General features: G+C 37.4%; 1 protein-coding gene across 5 annotated transcripts in view; it reads right to left on the bottom strand.

Moving 5' to 3' along the window:
• LOC131072142 (uncharacterized) overlaps positions 1 to 774 on the bottom strand; it is a 195,620-nt gene extending 194,846 nt beyond the window's left edge. For 2 of the 5 annotated variants that reach the window (XM_058008211.2, XM_058008214.2), the window contains exon 1: positions 514 to 769. The gene's annotated coding sequence lies outside the window, so the exon portion shown is untranslated. Of the gene's footprint in view, positions 1 to 223; positions 492 to 513 lie in introns of those variants that run through there. The other 3 variants (XR_009112665.2, XM_058008213.2, XM_058008212.2) reach the window with 3 other exon arrangements.
• Positions 775 to 15,236: the final 14,462 nt, after the last annotated feature.

Here is a 15,236-nt window from a genome sequence, read left to right as displayed (position 1 = left end):
TTTCGAAATTAAACATACTTACGAGTGAGCCCTAAGCTTTTCTGACTCAAAATAAAATTTAGGAAAAGATGCCGCCAATAGTAAGCTACTAATAATAATGTTTCTCTCATAAAATTGATGCCCCGTATCCTTCTCTTCCTCACTGGTGTAATCTACAAATTTATGAAAAGGAGGGCTAACTTTTCAAGCCAATTGCAGATCCCTTGCACCAATCTTGCCTAACCTTGCTTCAAATGAACAGAGTATACCCCATAGTGGAGAATTTCTTTTCAGCCAACCTCTGAACTCGAGCATTCTAATAAGCGTGGGTTTTCATTTTGAGCCCTGAACCTTCACAACACATAACCGAAGGCAAAAAGACGTCACCACAGCCACCTAGACAGTGCCTCAAACCAGACTAGCTGCCACCATATTCTGATGCCCTAGCTTCTTCACTTCCTTCCCTCTCATGATCTAAAGAACTAAGATATGGAATCTAATACAACACAAAGATCATCTGTAAAGATTACTTACCTTGAGTTTGATTTTTTCTCTTCATGTATCTAAACCTGTTCATTCAGATTTGGGTGAACCCTTACAGTTAGGATTGACCATCAAAAGGTGTCTCAATGCTCCTTGCCATTTATTATTGGGGTGCCAGCTGTACCTGATATTTTGGTTCACAAAAGTTCTTCAGAAATGTTTAAGGTTTGCCCCACAAAAGTACTAGGGCTGGCATCAATGTTGGCCCTATAATCTCTGCATAAAATTTTACAATTAATATTAGATCTAATTGATCCTTTCAAAAGTCAATTAAATTTTTGGATATTAATAGATCAAAACATCTAAGATTGTATAAAAATGCTGAAAATCTTTAGAAGAGGAAGGTATAGGGTGAGGATATGTGGCAAAGTCATGCATATGTTAAAGGATGTGTAGAAAACACATTGGTCTTTAATGGTGATGATCAATATTTTGTTTTTACAGTGTTTAGTGTTGTGATTTTTGTATGTATGTATGTATGTATGTATATAATATATATAAGTGGGTCATTTTTATGTTTAAGATGTACTTAAGCATTGTGTTTATACATTTATTCCATATAAATGTATGCTATAAACTTATATAATATTTATAGCCTTTTTTTTTTAACAAATCACAAAGCATGCAAGGTTGTAAGAGCACATTTATAAAGCATGCATTATCCTATCTAATATTTATGTGCTAAAACTTTGATGATATATATACAACATATAGTATCTACATAACAATATGTATTAATGAATCATCGGATGCATTGTAGCACTAAATTTAAAGATAATATATATTGTTCTTCATTGGAAATTGTGGGTTATTTTTTCTTTATACTTGTACTATTTTTTCTCAAAGAACATGTTAATGGGTAGAAGTATATGTTTTATATTTTTACAACGATGAAAGATTGTTGCTTTCAGTTCAAAATTTTAAGGGATTTTGTGAATGCTAGATCTTAATTTTAGATTTAAAGGACAAAAGTTTTTTTTTTGTGAATGTAATCTTATATAGTTATTTTTAAACTAAATGACTCTTTAACTTGATTAGACTATGGTCTTATGGAGGGCACTACCTAACATTTTCACAAAAATAGGAGAGTGATTTTTGTAGAAGTAACTGATGATAAAAAAAAATTGCTAAGAATCTTAAGAAAAGTTTTATGATTTGTTTTAAAATAATAAGTTTAATTAGAAAAAGTTCTCTACAAAAATTTAGTCAAAAATTATTTGGTCCCTTTTACTAATACCAAATGAATAATAGAAATCTTAATCTATATGAAATTTTCACTTCAACTCAAAAATAGATACTCAAAATTAAGAAGTTTTTCTTTAAATTTGAAACCTCTACACATAGCCATGTTCTTAGATTCCTTTGCATTCCTCAACCTTTTAAGAACAGAGAATTTAATGATGAATAATTGATTTTGTTGGCCATTTGGAGGAATTGATTATGTGTTGCATTGATGTTTTGTCATTGATGTCAACACTAGTTGTTTTGGAGGCTTTACCGATATCCTTCTGGTCCTGATAGGTTGTTTGGTTTCTGGTTGAATTAGATCAAGCATGATCTGGTATGCTCCAATATGCTCCGGTATGATTTGGTTATGGAATTGGCTTACACAGATTCATGTTCAGTCATTTGGTTTTGATCTGGTGATCAGATGCTATCCTGTATGCTGGTAAGCTTGGTTTGTTGTTCCAGCGAGGGTTTCACCGATAGAGCTTTGTTGAAGATCTTTGATGATATGCATAAGTGGTGTTGTTGCGGCTTCTATTGGAGATTCAGGATGCTGATGGTGATCATGTTCGAGACTGGTTGATTGGGATTATTGTTTTAGCGTGTGTGGACCTATATTGGGTCCAGGTATTGTCTAGGTTATGGACCGGCTTAATGTAACGTATGGATTGGACATCTCCATGTGTTTTCGGGATGTCTTATGGGTTGGATATTATTTGTTTGGTCTCAGGCCAACATGTTTTGTAATTATGTAATCGTTTTATTGTCTGGTGGACGACCTTATTGTTTATGGTCAAAGGTTTGTATATATATGATGTAAGATCTCATTGTCGATCATGATCATAGGAATATGATATGAATGGAATGTAATAGGAGTGAATAATGTAATAATCATTCAAACAGAGGATTTGGCCAATCATTAGTGATCAAGTTGGATTTATGTAAGAGGATTTAGTCCTCTGGTATTGGGCTTAACCAAAACTGTATTCAAGCATAGGAGATGATATCTTTGCAGTTCATTCCTTCTTCCAGATTGTTGTCTGGATTTCTATGTAGTTGGTGAGACTCCTTTTGTGATGAGTAGTACACTCTAAGTTGTTAGCCTTCTTGCAAGTGCAGGCCCCTCAATTGTAATTCACATACTTACTGCAGAAGTATTAGCTAATTGTGGGTAGGTTTCCCACTGTGGTTTTTTCCTTTACCGGGTTTTCCACATACAAATCTTGGTGTCATGTGGATGGTATTTATTCTCTGATTGTTGTTTATGCTTAATTGGTTTATCTTCTATTTTGGTAATTGGTTTATGCATTTTAGTATTCATGTTTTGGGTTTCGGTATTAAAGTTTTAATTGCTTAAGGTTTCAGTAATCTGCAACAACTAATTCACCCACCCCCTCCCCCTTAGTTGTCTTCTAGTTATTTGAGTTGTCTAACAATTGGTATCAGAGCTTTGGTCCTCTCTACAAAAGCTTAACCGCTTGAGGAAGATCCTATGGCGACTAACAGTTCAAGTTCATCTAGTTCATCTGGAACTATCTTTCAAAGAGATATTCCTAGGCTTGATGGAACAAATTACAGGGTATGGAAGATTCGGATGGAGACTCATTTGAGATGTCTTGGTAAGGAGATTTGGGAGATTACGAAGAATAGTGTTACACCTCATAATCCGGCATCTGGAAACCCTCCTCCGGCAAACTTGGATAAGGAGCTTGAGAATGATTGTAGAGCAAGAGAAGCCCTCTTGTGTGCACTTTCTGATCAGCAAATAATAGGATTAACTGACAAATCATTTGCAAAGGCTATATGGGACAAGTTGGAGACTCTTAATGAAGGTGACCCTACTGTGAAGATTGCTAAACTTGATGGTTACCGGGTGAGATATGAAAACTTGAAGATGGAAGAAGATGGAAAGATTACTACATTCGTGGAAAGGGTAAATGAGATTGTTATCGGAATTTAATGTTGTTGTGGAACTCTGAGTGAAGATGAAATTGTTTCTAAAGTTTTGAGAGCTTTACCACCGACTTACAAGATGAAGGCTACTTCTATTAATGAATTGAGAACAATGGATAATACTTTTGTCAACAGAGATACCTTGGTTGGGAAATTATCTGCTTTTGAGCTTGGACCTTCTAGAGTCGTGAAGTCTAAACCTACTTTTCATGCATCTACATCATCAACCAGCAAGCAAGATTGGAAAGCTCTATATGCAAAGGAATTGGATGATATGAAGAGAGAAGAAGAATAATTTGAGCAACTTGAAGCCCTATTTGCTAGAAGAGTACTTAAAGAACCGATAGGAAGTAAGTATGAAGGAAAAGCACCTTTTAAATGTTTTGCATGTAATAAGATAGGTCATTTTGCATCTAGATGTCCTGAAAGGAATTCAAGATTTGAATAGAGAGCTAGAAGATCTTTTAAGCCTAACCCTAGATATCAGAACAAGTATAAGTATAGGAAAAACAGAGATAAATCATGCTACATAGTGGATGAGGAAGGTGTGATTGATTCCGATGATGAACTGACACCTAACTCTGCTAGTGGTTCCAGCGATGGAAAGGAATGGGTGTTCTTGGCTATCAAGGAATATGTTCTGACACTGGAAGAGAATGTACCTGAAGAGAAGGCACTTGCTACTAAAATTGAAGATAAGGGTGAATGGGTAATTGACAGTGGATGTTCACATCATATGACTGGAGATAAAAGGAAGTTTCTATGTTTGCAAGAATTTGATGGCGGTCTGGTTAGATTTGGAGATGACAAAGCATGTATGATCAAGGGAAAAGGAACTATATCATTTGATGGTAAGCACAATACTGATAATGTTTATTTTGCTAATGGTTTGAGAAATAATCTTTTGAGTGTAAGACAATTGGTGGATAAAGGATTTCAATTACAGTTCAAGGATGGAAAATGCAAAATCATTAATAGATCCGGTTTGGAGATTGCAATCGGTACTCAGACAAAAGGTAATATATTTTATTTGAATTCCGATGAGAAGACATGTTTGATTGCACAAATTGATGAGAGTTGGCTATGGCATAAAAGGCTATGTCATATGAATTTTGATTGCATTATAAAGATCAGTTCAACTAAGGCAGTTAGAGATATACCTAAGATTGTAAAGCCCTATAATCCGATATGTAAAGAATCTCAAATGGGAAAATGGGTCAGAACCTATTTTAAGAGTATACAAGACAAATCTAATGATGTTCTTGATCTTATTCATACTGATTTATGTGGCCCTGCTAGAGTTAAGAGTTTTCAAGTTGATAGATATTTTATGCTAATCATTGATTATTATTATAGAATGATGTGGGTTACTTTTCTAAGGGAGAAATATGAGGCTTTTGAAAAGTTTAAAATCTTTAAGGCTAAAGTGGAAACTAATACAGGATTGAAGATTAAATGTTTGAGGTCAGATCATGGTGGAGAATTCACATCCAGTGAGTTTAATAACTTTTGTCATAAGGAGACAATTTTCTGCTCCCCGGACACCTTAGCAGAATGGAGTTGTGGAAAGGAAGAACAAAACTATCTTGGATGTTGCTAGAACAATGATGATGGAAGCTAGTCTACCTCATAGCTACTTGATAGAAGCAGTGAGAACAGCAGTCTATACATTCAACACAGTACATATCAAACGGGAAACCGGTAAGACACCTTATAAATTATGTTTTGGCAATACACCTACAGTTAAGTATTTCAAAATCTTTGGTAGTAAATGTTATATTAGGAGAGATGATATCATTGGCAAATTTGATCCTAGATGTGATGAAGGAATTTTTCTTGGTTATTCTAATGAAAGCAAAGCATATAGATGTTATAACAAGAGATTGCAGAGAATTGTGGAGAGCGCTAATCTCAAGGTGGATGAGCTGAATAGAAGTCAAATCAGAGCTTACGAGAAAGAACCGACAGTGGAAATGATCATAACTAAACCAGTAACACCTTTACCGGAACAAAATGTTGAACCAATTACTCCGACAGTATCAAAAAATTCAATAGTAATCGAAAAACCGGGAAGAGGAATAGAGAGTCAGAAGACTCCTAGGTAATTGAGATTGAATCATTCAGAAGATCAGATCATTGGGGATAAGAACAATGGAGTTATGACAAGAAGAAGACTAGAAACTAATGAGGTATGTTTGATTTCTCAAGTTGAACTGGTATCAGTAATTGAAGCATGTAAAGATGAATGTTGGATGAAAGCTATGGAAGAAGAATTAGATCAGATTGAGAAAAATAACACATGGACTTTAGTTCCCCGACCTAAAAATAAGAATGTTATTGGAACTAAATGGGTATTTAGGAATAAATTGAATGAAGATGGTCAAGTTGTAAGGAATAAGGCTAGATTGGTTTGTAAAGGATATTCTCAGAAGGAAGGAATTGATTATGGAGAGAGTTTTGCACCTATAGCTATGATTGAAGCTATAAGATAATTTATTGCCTATGTTACACATGAAGGATCTTGCATGAAGGAGATTGATCCTATCTACCTCGGGAATGTGCGAAGTCTCTACAAACGGTGGAGAACGTGTGATGGGTTATCACCTCCAAGGAGCGGCGAAGAATAAACGATGGAGAATGTCTTGATATCTGTTCAAGACCATTGTATTCAAATGCACAGTGTTCAATGGTCAAGATTGAACTGACTAAATTTCTCAACCTAAGTGTTTAGCGTTTAGGGTTTATGCTACTGACCTATCTGTTTCCTATATGGTCGATGTAGTATTTCATGTTGAGGTTGTTGGCAAATGTTGTGTGTGTATCTATATGTAGAGATATGTGATTCTTGCCAGACCAGTTGAGAGGATTGATACCTGCATAGTGTGTGTGCAGAAGAAAGGAACTAAAGTGGATCTACTTTGGCATTGAGTGCTATTACCATATCATTGTAATACCTGTTGATCTCTAGTCACTTCAACAGTTGGAAAATCCCTTAATAGGGTAGCTTTAACCAACTTGTTGTAAATCCTTTAACAGGGTGACTCAAAGCCATTGAGTTCATAAAATCCTTTAACAAGGTAACCTCTAACAGGGTTTAACCCTTAACCGGGTATTCTAGCCATCCCTTAACCAGGTGATCCCTAACAAGATCGGTTCCTAACAGAACCTGTTGTAACAGTCTTTAACCGGACTAGGCTTCTAACAGAGTGGACTTCTAAAGAGTTCAAAACAGCTTGTGGGTATTCATCCCTACTGTGGTTTTTCCCAGTTGGGTTTCCATGTGAAAAATATGTGTGTCATGTGTGATGTCCTTTTCATGTGATGCTTTGTTGTTTTGTATCAAGCGGTGAATCATGTTGATCTAGCAAGTTATTATAATTCTAATGATTGATTATCTATTTATGCCTAAGGACAAAGTGGAAATATGGGAGTAGGTTGTATGAAAAGCTAAGAATATTGACCGGTTCATGTCTTTCACAGTTGCACTGTGTTTAACCGGTAGTAGTCTGGTTTGGACCTGTGTCACGGATTGCCAGTAGTTTACAGTCTGCAATCAAACCGGTTCAGGAAAAGTTTTTTTGCCTGTACTGATTCACCCCCCCCCTCTCAGTACCGGTTTGGTACTCACTATTCATCACTGAGTTATCAATTGGTATCAGAGCATCCTCCAGGTCCTCTGTGTTGTAAGCTTAACCACTTGAGGGAAAGATCCTATTGTAATGATGAAGAGGGAAGGTCCAAAGTTCAACATAGATAACTTTAAAATATGGAAGGACAGAATGAAGCTATACATCAGAAGCATGGGTGCTCAACATTGGAGCTATGTTGAGAGTGTTTATGTTATCCCTACCGGTACTCTCACCGATGACCAAAAGAGAGAGATTCAGGAGAATGGGCAAGTTATGGAAGCCCTAATCAGTAGTTTATCTGACATTGAGTTTATTGATGTCCAAGATAAAGAAAATCCCAAAGAAGTATGGGATACTCTTGAGAATATCTATGGCGGTGATGAGCATGTAAAACAAGCTAAGGAAGAAAGCCTTAGAGGGAATTTTGAAGACATGCAGATGGTTGAAGGTGAGACCATTCAACAATATGAAATAAGAATCAAAACTGTTGTTGGAGATATCAAGAGTGCAGGTGGTAAAATGGAAGATTCCGACATTGTTAGTAAAGTTTTGAGATTCTTATTACCGGTCTATGCAATAAGGGTTGCTGCTATTCAGGAGTTGAGATCAATAGACAAGACTAAGGTATCCTTAGACTCCATCATTGCAAAGTTGACAACCTATGAGCTCAATAGTTTTGATAGCAGTGTTCAAAAGACCGAATCAACTTTTAGAGCATCTACTGCACCATCCAGAAAAGGAAAAGAAGCAAGCACCAGTGGTGAACCAAGACAGAGCAAAGAAATGGATGATGAGGAGATTCTGATGGAATTTGAAGCTCTTCTTGCCAAGAGATTTCCTAAGGGAATGGGCAAATACAGAGGTAAGCTTCCTTTGAAATGCTTCTCTTGTAACCGAATAGGACACATTGCTATAAACTGTCCTAATGGTAATAGCAAGGACAAATCGGAAAGGTTCAAGAAATTCAAAGGAGGAAATCGGAGAAATTGTTTTGTAGTAGTTGATGAAGGTGTCACGGATGAGGAATCAGAAGATGAAGAAAATGAAGATATTGTATTTGTTGCAGTCAATGAGGATGTGTCAGACAAAAAGGCTCTTGTCTCCCCCTTTGATAATTCCAATGAGTGGATTATCAATAGTGGTTGTTCTCACCATATGACTGGTGACTTGAGCAAGTTTATATCTCTGGAAGAGTATGATGGTGGGGTGGTTCATTTTGGTAATGATGCACCATGTATGGTCAAAGGCAGAGGGTCCCTCTCTCTAAATGGAAAGAGCAGTGCTGACAATGTGTATTGGGTGGAAGGTCTCAGACACAATCTATTGAGTGTTTCCTAACTGAATGACAGTGGACTCACTCTGGAATTAAAAAATGGAGTCTGCAAAATCAAAGGAAAGAATGGTGAACTGATGGCCACCGGTATGTAGACCAAAGGTAACTTATTTCAGCTGAATGCAAATATAAGTACGTCTTATAGCTAAGTTTGATGATAGTTGGATATGGCATAGGAGACTCTGCCATGTAAACTTTGATAACATAGTAAAGGCCAATAAGATCAAGGCAGTTAGAGGACTGTCGATGCTGAGAAAACCGGAAAATCCTTTGTGCAGAGAATGTCAACTGGGGAAAATGTCTTCCTTAACCTTCAAAGGTAAATCTTTCACTGCTGACAACTTACTTGAAAACTAGGAGTGTGCAGGGAGATAGGTATTTTATGATTCTTACAGATGATTGCTCAAGAATGATGTGGGTCACATTCTTGAAGGACAAGTCTGAAGCCTTTGGAAACTTCAAAGCTTTCAGAGCACTGGTAGAAAAGGAAAGTGGTAGAAGAATCAAATGCCTTAGAACTGATCAAGGAGGGGAATTCACTTCCGATGAATTCAACAAATATTGTGAAGAGAATAGCATCAAGAGGCAACTGTCTGCCCCCCGAACTCCACAACAGAATGGCCTAGCAGAGAGAAACAATTGGATTGTGGTTGAAGCGGCTAGAACTATGTTGATCCAAGGAAAGGTCGCTCACACCTTTTGGAGAGAAGCGATGAGCACTGCAGTCTACACAATGAACCGGGTACTCATCAAGAAAGGAAAGGATAAGACTCCTTATGAGTACTGGACCGATAAGACACTAGTGGTAAGCTACTTTAGAGTGTTTGGTAGTAAATGTTATATCAAGAGGAGTGAACATCAGAGAAAGTTTGAGGCTAAATGTGATGAGGGAATATTCCTAGGGTATTCCACTAAGAGCAAAGCTCTCAAATGTTTCAACAATAGGACTCAGAGAATTGTTGAAAGCATTAATGTTAGGGTTGATGAAAACTCTGAGAAATCAGATGAAACAGACAGAGAGCATGTAGGAGATGAACCGGTAGTAACCTTCTGAGAACCGGTTGCAAATCAGCCCAATACCAGCAATTGTGCTCCTACACTGGTAGATGCTGATGAAGATGAGGAGGATGAAGAAAAGCAAGAGGAAGCTATTAATAACATACCTAGGTATGTCAAACTCAATCATGATCCAAAGCAGATCATAGGAGATAAAGATGCAGGAATTCTTACAAGAAGAAATGTCAGAGAAAGCTCATGTATGATCTCTAAATTTGAGCCTAAATCATTCAAAGAGGCACATAAAGATGACGACTGGATCAAGGCAATGGAGGAGGAACTTGACCAAATAGAAAAGAATGGTACATGGTCTTTGGTACCCAGACCGGAGCATAAAAATGTCATTGGAACCAAATGGGTTTTCAGAAATAAGCTAAATGAGGATGGCACAATGGTAAGGAACAAAGCCAGACTAGTATGTAAAGGATATGCCCAAGAAGAAGGAGAAGACTATGGTGAAACCTTTGCTCCAGTAGCAAGATTGGAAGGAGTTCGTATGCTTCTTGCATATGAAACTTTTAAAGGATTCAAGGTATACCAAATGGATGTAAAATCTACATTTTTAAATGGAATACTTGAAGAGGAAGTGTATATAGAGCAACTAGATGGGTTTGCCCTATCAGAAGACAGTGACATGATGTGTAGGCTACATAAAGCCTTATATAGACTGAAGCAGGCACCAAGAGCATGGTATGAATGCTTGCATTCTCATCTTGTGAAGATTGGATTTGAAAGAACAAGTGAAGATAGCAATATCTACTTGAAATTAGAAGGAGATCATATTTTGATCTACGAAGTATTTGTTGATGACATAATCTTTGGTGGAGATGACAAGATGAGTCATGACTTTGCAGATGAGATGAAAAAGGAGTTTGAAATGTCACTCATAGGGGAAATTAAGTTCTTCATTGGACTGTACATTTAGCAAATGAAAAATGGAATATTTATTACTCAGTCCAAGTATGTCAAAGAGATGTTGAAGACCTTTGGCATGGAAGACAGTAAACCGGTTGGTACACCAATGGTGACCGGTTGTAAACTATCAAAAGAGGATGACTCGGCATTGGTAAATGAGAAGGAATAGTGATCAATGATTGGTAAGTTCCATTATGTAGTGCATAGCAAACCAGACATTGCACATGCAGTGGGTATTACCACTCGGTTTCAGCAAAGCCCAAGAGAATCCCACTTGGTAGCAGTCAAGCGGATTCTTAGATATCTGAAGGGAATTATTGACTATGGGTTATGATATCCATACAATAATGATTTTAACCTTAAAGTGTCCACAGATGCTAATTGGGCTGGCAATGTAGATGACCAGAAGAGCACAACCGATGGTGCATTCGTTCTCGGTGGAAGACTGGTCTCATGGATGAGTAAAAAGCAGAGTTGTATCTCTCAGTCTACAACAAAACTGGAGTATGTTGCAACTTTTATGAACTGCACCCAGACTATTTGGATGAAGCATGTATTGAATGGCTTCAAAGTTCCTGTATATGAATCGGTAAGTATATTCTGTGACAATACAAGTGCAATTAACATATCCAAGAATCTAGTTTTACTTGCTAGAACGAAGCATTTTGAACTCAAGTATCATTTCTTGAGGGAAAAGGTTTAGAACAAAGAGGTGGTATTGGAACATGTTTCCAGTAAGGAGCAGTTAGCAGACATATTCACCAAGCCTCTACCAAAGACTACTTTTGTCTATTTGAGAGGTGAGCTAGGGGTGTTGCCCCTTCAAGAGGTAATCTAAAGGTTTGTGCTCCACATCAGTCAGATCTTACTTTGCTATATCTTTTTAGGATTGATGTGTTGAAGGATGCTGCTCCTCAGGGTGAGCAACATAATGGAACAGGGAAGCTTGTGCCTCCACTTTGGCATTGTTGTCAAAGGGGGAGAAGATGTGAAGTGGAAAAGATATCTACAGTATTAAGGAAAAGATGTGATGCAGAAAGAGAGATATCTTTGTATATTGCCATCAATGCCAAAGGGGGAGATTGTTGGCATATGTGCAGAATATGTTGACATGATGATATTGTGTTGTCATTGATGTCAATTTGCTGAAAGAGAATCGTAATATGCTAAAGAGTGAACAGGATTATTGAAGGTAAACAACTGAAAGAGAAAACCAGTATGATGTTGTGAACCGACATATGTGAAAAAGTGAAGTGGTATGCTTGTCCAAGTGAACCGGTATGATGTTGTGAATCGGAACCGGCATGTCGAAATGAGAACCGGTATAAGGAATGTTTTGTATCTAGGGTTCATATGGCATACCTACAAATTGGTAGTCTCAGCTTCAGGGTTTCCGGTTGAAGTGTTTCGAGCCTGTGTGTTTCAATCGATGGCATTGTGTGATGAGTTAGCATTGTAATAGAGATCAGATCGTGTTGCCACGTCAGCCTCGTGCACATGAAGGATCTTGCATGAAGGAGATTGATCCTATCTACCTTGGAAATGTGCGAAGTCTCTGCAAACGGTGGAGAACGCATGATGGGTTATCACCTCCAAGGAGTGACGAAGAACGAACGATGGAGAATGTCTTGAGATTTGTTCAAGACCATTGTATTCAAATGCATAGTGTTCACTGGTCAAAATTGAACCGACTAAATTTCTCAACCTAAGTGTTTAGGGTTTAGGGTTTATGCTATCGACCTATCTGTTTCCTATAAGGTCGATGTGGTGTTTCATGCCAAGGTTGTTGGCAAATGTTGTGTGTGTATCTATGTGCAGAGATACGTGGTTCTTGCCAGACCAATTGAGAGGATTGATACCTACATAGTGTGTGTGCAGAAGGAAGGAACTAAAGCGGATCTACTTTGGCATTGAGTACTATTACCAGATCATTGTAATACCTATTGATCTCTAATCATTTCAACAATTGGAAAATCCCTTAATAGGGTAGCTTTAACCAACTTACTGTAAACCCTTTAACAGGGTGACTCAAAGCCATTGGGTTCATAAAATCCTTTAACAAGGTAATCTCTAACAGGCTTTAACCCTTAACCGGGTATTCTAGCCATCCCTTAACCAGGTGATCCCTAACAAGATCGGTTCCTAACAGAACCTATTGTATTAGTCTTTAACCGGACTAGCCTTCTAATAGAGTGGACTTCTAAAGAGTTCAAAATAGCTTGTGGGTATTCACCCCACCGTGGTTTTTCCCAGTTGGGTTTCCACGTGAAAAATATGTGTGTCATGTGTGATGTCCTTTTTATGTGATGCTTTGTTGTTTTCTGTCAAGCGGTGAATCATGTTGATCTAGCAAGTTATTATATCTCTGATGATAGATTATCTGTTTATGCCTAAGGACAAAGTGGAAATATGGGAGTAGGTTGTATGAAAAGCTAAGAATATTGACTGGTTCATGTCTTTCACAGTTGCATTGTGTTTAACCGGTAGTAGTCTGGTTTGGACCGGTGTCAGGGATTGCCAGTAATTTACAATCTGCAATCAAACTGGTTCAGGAAAAGTTTTTTTGCCTGTACTGATTCACCCCCCCCCTGTCAGTACCGGTTTGGTACTCACTATTCATCACTGAGTTATCAACATCATTTTTTGAGGTGAAGATAAGTTGTACATGGAATTTTCTAAAAATATGGAGAAAGAATTTTGAAATGTCTATGATTGGGGAAATGAAATTTCTTAGGTTTGAAGATTACTCGGATTGATAAAGGTATTTTCATCTATCAAACTAAGTATATTAGGGAGTTGTTGAAGAAGTTTGGTATGGTAGATTCTAAACCGGTAAGTACTCCTATGGTTATAAGTGATAAATTAACAAGGAAAGATGAATCTGCATTGGTAAATCCTACAAGATAAAAGTCTATGATTGGAGGTCTTCTATATTTGACTCAGGCTAGTCCTGACATAATGAATGTTGTTTGTATTGCATCTAGATTTCAAAGTGATCCTAGAGAAAATCATGAGAATGCGGTGAAAAAAAAATTTAGATACTTCCAAGGTACATCTAAATATGGTTTATGGTACCCTAAGGATGATGACTTTAATTTATGTGCATATACAGATGCAGATTGGGCTGGTGATGTTGATGACTAGAAAAGTACTTCTGGTAGAGCTTTCTTTCTTGGAAAGAAGTTGGTTTCATGGATCGGCGAGAAACAATCATGTACTTCTTTATCTATTGTTGAAGCTGAGTATGTTGCTGCAGCTACTAACTGTACACAAGTTATATGGATGAAGAAAATGTTGAAGGACATTAAAGTACATTGCATTGGACCGATAGTTATTCACTGTGATGACTCTTCTACTATTGACATATCAAAGAATCCGGTATTTCACTCTAAGACAAAGCACATATCTATCAAGTATAATTTCTTGAAGGAGAAGGTTGAAGAAAATGAAGTTAGATTGGTTTATGTGAACACTAAAGAGCAGATTGCAAATATTTTCACTTAACCTTTGCCTAAGGAATCATTTGAGTACCTGAGAGACAAATTAAGGGTTTCTGCCCCTCTGGCAAAGAACTGATTGATGCTACTTGGCATCAGTCTGGTATGCATTATCAGATATATCATTCATTCTGGATTGATGTGGGGATGCTACTGCTCAAGGGGAGTAATTAGCCTTGTGATTCAGTGGTTTTTGGTTTTTATTTTGATATTTATGTCAGATTTTTGGCATTGATGTCAAAGGGGGAGAGATATATGTGAAAAACAAAGCTTTACAGGGATATCATTCATGGGGGGAGTTTGGTCTTTGTTTCAGAACTTCATTGCTATATCTTTATGTGGGAGATTGTTGGTTGTCTTCCATTGGGGGAGATTTGTTTGGCATTTCTTGGTATTTAGATGTTTTTCACATCTAGTGTTGCCATCAATTCCAAAAGGGGAGATTGTTGGCCATTTGGAGGAGTTGATTATGTGTTGCATTGATGTTTTGTCATTGGTGTCAACACTAGCTGTTTTGGATGCTTTACCGGTATCCTTCTGGTCCCAGTAGGTTGTTTGGTTTCTGGTTGGATTAGATGTGGCATGATTCGGTATGCTCTGGTATGATTTGGTTATGGAATTGGCTTACTCAAATTCATGTGTCATTCATTTGGTTTTGATCTGGTGATTAGATGCTATCATGTATGTTGGTAAGCTTGGTTTGTTGTTCTAGCGAGGGTTTCACCGACAGAGCTTTGTTGAAGATCTTTGATGATATGCATAAGTGGTTCTGGTGCGGCTTCTAGTGGAGATTCGGGATGTTGATGGCAATCACGTTCGAGACTTGGTTGATTGGGATTATTGCTTTAGCATGTGTGGACCTATATTGGGTCTCGGTATTGTCTAGGTTATAGACCGGCTTAATGTAACATGTGGATTGGACCTCTTGATGTGTTTCTGGGATGTCTTATGGGTTGGATATTATTTGTTTGGTCTCAGGCCAACATGTTTTCTAATTATGTAATTGGTTTATTGTCTGGTCGCTGACCTTATTGTTTATGGTTGAGGATTTTTATATATATGATGTAAGATCTCAATGTAGATCATGATCATAGGAATATGATA

Source organism: Cryptomeria japonica, chromosome 6 (genome assembly GCF_030272615.1).
Source record: "Cryptomeria japonica chromosome 6, Sugi_1.0, whole genome shotgun sequence".
Taxonomy (NCBI): domain Eukaryota; kingdom Viridiplantae; phylum Streptophyta; class Pinopsida; order Cupressales; family Cupressaceae; genus Cryptomeria; species Cryptomeria japonica.
The sequence above is the reverse complement of the archived record's forward strand: the minus strand, read 5'-3'. Positions and strand labels throughout refer to the sequence as shown.